Here is a 5,489-nt window from a genome sequence, read left to right as displayed (position 1 = left end):
CCGATACATTTTTTCCATTTTCAGTGAAAAAAAAATTTTTGTCAATTTTCTCAACGTTAAAAACGTTAATAAACTGCGTTTTTATGCGTGGATTAAACATTAAAAAAATTTTGAAATATGTGATGAAAAAGTTTACTCTTGACCGTCGGGACTTAGAAAAATTTCGAGTACCCCGGATCGCCTGCTGGAATTACCGCACGGCCTGGATAGCCCGCATCGACCGATACATTTTTTCCATTTTCAGTGAAAAAAAAATTTTTGTCAATTTTCTCAACGTTAAAAACTGCGATAAACTGCGTTTTTATGCGTGGATTAAACATTAAAAAAATTTTGAAATATGTGATGAAAAAGTTTACTCTTGACCGTCGGGACTTAGAAAAATTTCGAGTACCCCGGATCGCCTGCTGGAATTACCGCACGGCCTGGATAGCCCGCATCGACCGATACATTTTTTCCATTTTCAGTGAAAAAAAAATTTTTGTCAATTTTCTCAACGTTAAAAACGTTAATAAACTGCGTTTTTATGCGTGGATTAAACATTAAAAAAATTTTGAAATATGTGATGAAAAAGTTTACTCTTGACCGTCGGGACTTAGAAAAATTTCGAGTACCCCGGATCGCCTGCTGGAATTACCGCACGGCCTGGATAGCCCGCATCGACCGATACATTTTTTCCATTTTCAGTGAAAAAAAAATTTTTGTCAATTTTCTCAACGTTAAAAACTGCGATAAACTGCGTTTTTATGCGTAGATTAAACATTGAAAAAATTTTGAAATATGCGATGAAAAAGTTTACTCTTGACCGTCGGGACTTAGAAAAATTTCGAGTACCCCGGATCGCCTGCTGGCATTACCGCACGGGCTGGACACCTCGCTCCGACGAATCGGTTTTTTCCATTTTTTTTGAAAAATAAATTTTTGTAATTTTTTTTAATGTCAAAAACGTTAATAAACGTCATGTTTACGCATGGATTAAACATTGAAATAATTTTAAAACACTTATTAAAAAAGTTGGTGTCGACCGTGGGACTTAGAAAAATTTCGGGAAGTCCGATTCGCCTGCTGGAATTACCGCACGGGCAGGACACCTCGCTCCGACGAATCGGTTTTTTCCATTTTTTTTGAAAAATAAATTTTTGTAATTTTTTTTAACGTTGAAAACGTTAATAAACATCATGTTTACGCATGGATTAAACATTGAAATAATTTTAAAACGCTTATTAAAAAAGTTGGTGTCGACCGTGGGACTTAGAAAAATTTCGGGAAGTCCGATTCGCCTGCTGGAATTACCGCACGGGCAGGACACCTCGCTCCGACGAATCGGTTTTTTCCATTTTTTCCGAAAAATAAATTTTTGTAATTTTTTTTAATGTTAAAAACGTTAATAAACTTCATGTTTACGCATGGATTAAACATTGAAATAATTTTAAAACGCTTATTAAAAAAGTTGGTGTCGACCGTGGGACTTAGAAAAATTTCGGGAAGTCCGATTCGCCTGCTGGAATTACCGCACGGGCTGGACACCTCGCTCCGCCGAATCGGTTTTTTCCTTTTTTTCCGAAAAATAAATTTTTGTAATTTTTTTTAATGTTAAAAACGTTAATAAACTTCATGTTTACGCATGGATTAAACATTGAAATAATTTTAAAACGCTTATTAAAAAAGTTGGTGTCGACCGTGGGACTTAGAAAAATTTCGGGAAGTCCGATTCGCCTGCTGGAATTACCGCACGGGCAGGACACCTCGCTCCGACGAATCGGTTTTTTCCATTTTTTCCGAAAAATAAATTTTTGTAATTTTTTTTAATGTTAAAAACGTTAATAAACTTCATGTTTACGCATGGATTAAACATTGAAATAATTTTAAAACGCTTATTAAAAAAGTTGGTGTCGACCGTGGGACTTAGAAAAATTTCGGGAAGTCCGATTCGCCTGCTGGAATTACCGCACGGGCAGGACACCTCGCTCCGACGAATCGGTTTTTTCCATTTTTTTTGAAAAATAAATTTTTGTAATTTTTTTTAACGTTGAAAACGTTAATAAACATCATGTTTACGCATGGATTAAACATTGAAATAATTTTAAAACGCTTATTAAAAAAGTTGGTGTCGACCGTGGGACTTAGAAAAATTTCGGGAAGTCCGATTCGCCTGCTGGAATTACCGCACGGGCTGGACACCTCGCTCCGACGAATCGGTTTTTTCCATTTTTTTTGAAAAATAAATTTTTGTAATTTTTTTTAATGTCAAAAACGTTAATAAACGTCATGTTTACGCATGGATTAAACATTGAAATAATTTTAAAACACTTATTAAAAAAGTTGGTGTCGACCGTGGGACTTAGAAAAATTTCGGGAAGTCCGATTCGCCTGCTGGAATTACCGCACGGGCTGGACACCTCGCTCCGCCGAATCGGTATTTTCCATTTTTCTTGAAAAATAAATTTTTGTAATTTTTTTTAACGTTGAAAACGTTAATAAACATCATGTTTACGCATGGATTAAACATTGAAATAATTTTAAAACGCTTATTAAAAAAGTTGGTGTCGACCGTGGGACTTAGAAAAATTTCGGGAAGTCCGATTCGCCTGCTGGAATTACCGCACGGGCTGGACACCTCGCTCCGCCGAATCGGTATTTTCCATTTTTCTTGAAAAATAAATTTTTGTAATTTTTTTTAACGTTGAAAACGTTAATAAACATCATGTTTACGCATGGATTAAACATTGAAATAATTTTAAAACGCTTATTAAAAAAGTTGGTGTCGACCGTGGGACTTAGAAAAATTTCGGGAAGTCCGATTCGCCTGCTGGAATTACCGCACGGGCAGGACACCTCGCTCCGACGAATCGGTTTTTTCCATTTTTTCCGAAAAATAAATTTTTGTAATTTTTTTTAATGTTAAAAACGTTAATAAACTTCATGTTTACGCATGGATTAAACATTGAAATAATTTTAAAACACTTATTAAAAAAGTTGGTGTCGACCGTGGGACTTAGAAAAATTTCGGGAAGTCCGATTCGCCTGCTGGAATTACCGCACGGGCAGGACACCTCGCTCCGACGAATCGGTTTTTTCCATTTTTTTTGAAAAATAAATTTTTGTAATTTTTTTTAACGTTGAAAACGTTAATAAACATCATGTTTACGCATGGATTAAACATTGAAATAATTTTAAAACGCTTATTAAAAAAGTTGGTGTCGACCGTGGGACTTAGAAAAATTTCGGGAAGTCCGATTCGCCTGCTGGAATTACCGCACGGGCTGGACACCTCGCTCCGCCGAATCGGTTTTTTCCTTTTTTTCCGAAAAATAAATTTTTGTAATTTTTTTTAATGTTAAAAACGTTAATAAACTTCATGTTTACGCATGGATTAAACATTGAAATAATTTTAAAACGCTTATTAAAAAAGTTGGTGTCGACCGTGGGACTTAGAAAAATTTCGGGAAGTCCGATTCGCCTGCTGGAATTACCGCACGGGCAGGACACCTCGCTCCGACGAATCGGTTTTTTCCATTTTTTCCGAAAAATAAATTTTTGTAATTTTTTTTAATGTTAAAAACGTTAATAAACTTCATGTTTACGCATGGATTAAACATTGAAATAATTTTAAAACGCTTATTAAAAAAGTTGGTGTCGACCGTGGGACTTAGAAAAATTTCGGGAAGTCCGATTCGCCTGCTGGAATTACCGCACGGGCAGGACACCTCGCTCCGACGAATCGGTTTTTTCCATTTTTTTTGAAAAATAAATTTTTGTAATTTTTTTTAACGTTGAAAACGTTAATAAACATCATGTTTACGCATGGATTAAACATTGAAATAATTTTAAAACGCTTATTAAAAAAGTTGGTGTCGACCGTGGGACTTAGAAAAATTTCGGGAAGTCCGATTCGCCTGCTGGAATTACCGCACGGGCTGGACACCTCGCTCCGCCGAATCGGTTTTTTCCTTTTTTTCCGAAAAATAAATTTTTGTAATTTTTTTTAATGTTAAAAACGTTAATAAACTTCATGTTTACGCATGGATTAAACATTGAAATAATTTTAAAACGCTTATTAAAAAAGTTGGTGTCGACCGTGGGACTTAGAAAAATTTCGGGAAGTCCGATTCGCCTGCTGGAATTACCGCACGGGCAGGACACCTCGCTCCGACGAATCGGTTTTTTCCATTTTTTCCGAAAAATAAATTTTTGTAATTTTTTTTAATGTTAAAAACGTTAATAAACTTCATGTTTACGCATGGATTAAACATTGAAATAATTTTAAAACGCTTATTAAAAAAGTTGGTGTCGACCGTGGGACTTAGAAAAATTTCGGGAAGTCCGATTCGCCTGCTGGAATTACCGCACGGGCAGGACACCTCGCTCCGACGAATCGGTTTTTTCCATTTTTTTTGAAAAATAAATTTTTGTAATTTTTTTTAACGTTGAAAACGTTAATAAACATCATGTTTACGCATGGATTAAACATTGAAATAATTTTAAAACGCTTATTAAAAAAGTTGGTGTCGACCGTGGGACTTAGAAAAATTTCGGGAAGTCCGATTCGCCTGCTGGAATTACCGCACGGGCTGGACACCTCGCTCCGCCGAATCGGTTTTTTCCTTTTTTTCCGAAAAATAAATTTTTGTAATTTTTTTTAATGTTAAAAACGTTAATAAACTTCATGTTTACGCATGGATTAAACATTGAAATAATTTTAAAACGCTTATTAAAAAAGTTGGTGTCGACCGTGGGACTTAGAAAAATTTCGGGAAGTCCGATTCGCCTGCTGGAATTACCGCACGGGCAGGACACCTCGCTCCGACGAATCGGTTTTTTCCATTTTTTCCGAAAAATAAATTTTTGTAATTTTTTTTAATGTTAAAAACGTTAATAAACTTCATGTTTACGCATGGATTAAACATTGAAATAATTTTAAAACGCTTATTAAAAAAGTTGGTGTCGACCGTGGGACTTAGAAAAATTTCGGGAAGTCCGATTCGCCTGCTGGAATTACCGCACGGGCTGGACACCTCGCTCCGCCGAATCGGTTTTTTCCTTTTTTTCCGAAAAATAAATTTTTGTAATTTTTTTTAATGTTAAAAACGTTAATAAACTTCATGTTTACGCATGGATTAAACATTGAAATAATTTTAAAACGCTTATTAAAAAAGTTGGTGTCGACCGTGGGACTTAGAAAAATTTCGGGAAGTCCGATTCGCCTGCTGGAATTACCGCACGGGCAGGACACCTCGCTCCGACGAATCGGTTTTTTCCATTTTTTCCGAAAAATAAATTTTTGTAATTTTTTTTAATGTTAAAAACGTTAATAAACTTCATGTTTACGCATGGATTAAACATTGAAATAATTTTAAAACGCTTATTAAAAAAGTTGGTGTCGACCGTGGGACTTAGAAAAATTTCGGGAAGTCCGATTCGCCTGCTGGAATTACCGCACGGGCAGGACACCTCGCTCCGACGAATCGGTTTTTTCCATTTTTTTTGAAAAA

Source organism: Nomia melanderi, unplaced genomic scaffold (assembly GCF_051020985.1).
Source record: "Nomia melanderi isolate GNS246 unplaced genomic scaffold, iyNomMela1 scaffold0837, whole genome shotgun sequence".
In the NCBI taxonomy this organism is placed as follows: Eukaryota; Metazoa; Arthropoda; class Insecta; order Hymenoptera; family Halictidae; genus Nomia; species Nomia melanderi.
Note: the sequence above shows the minus strand (reverse complement) of the source record.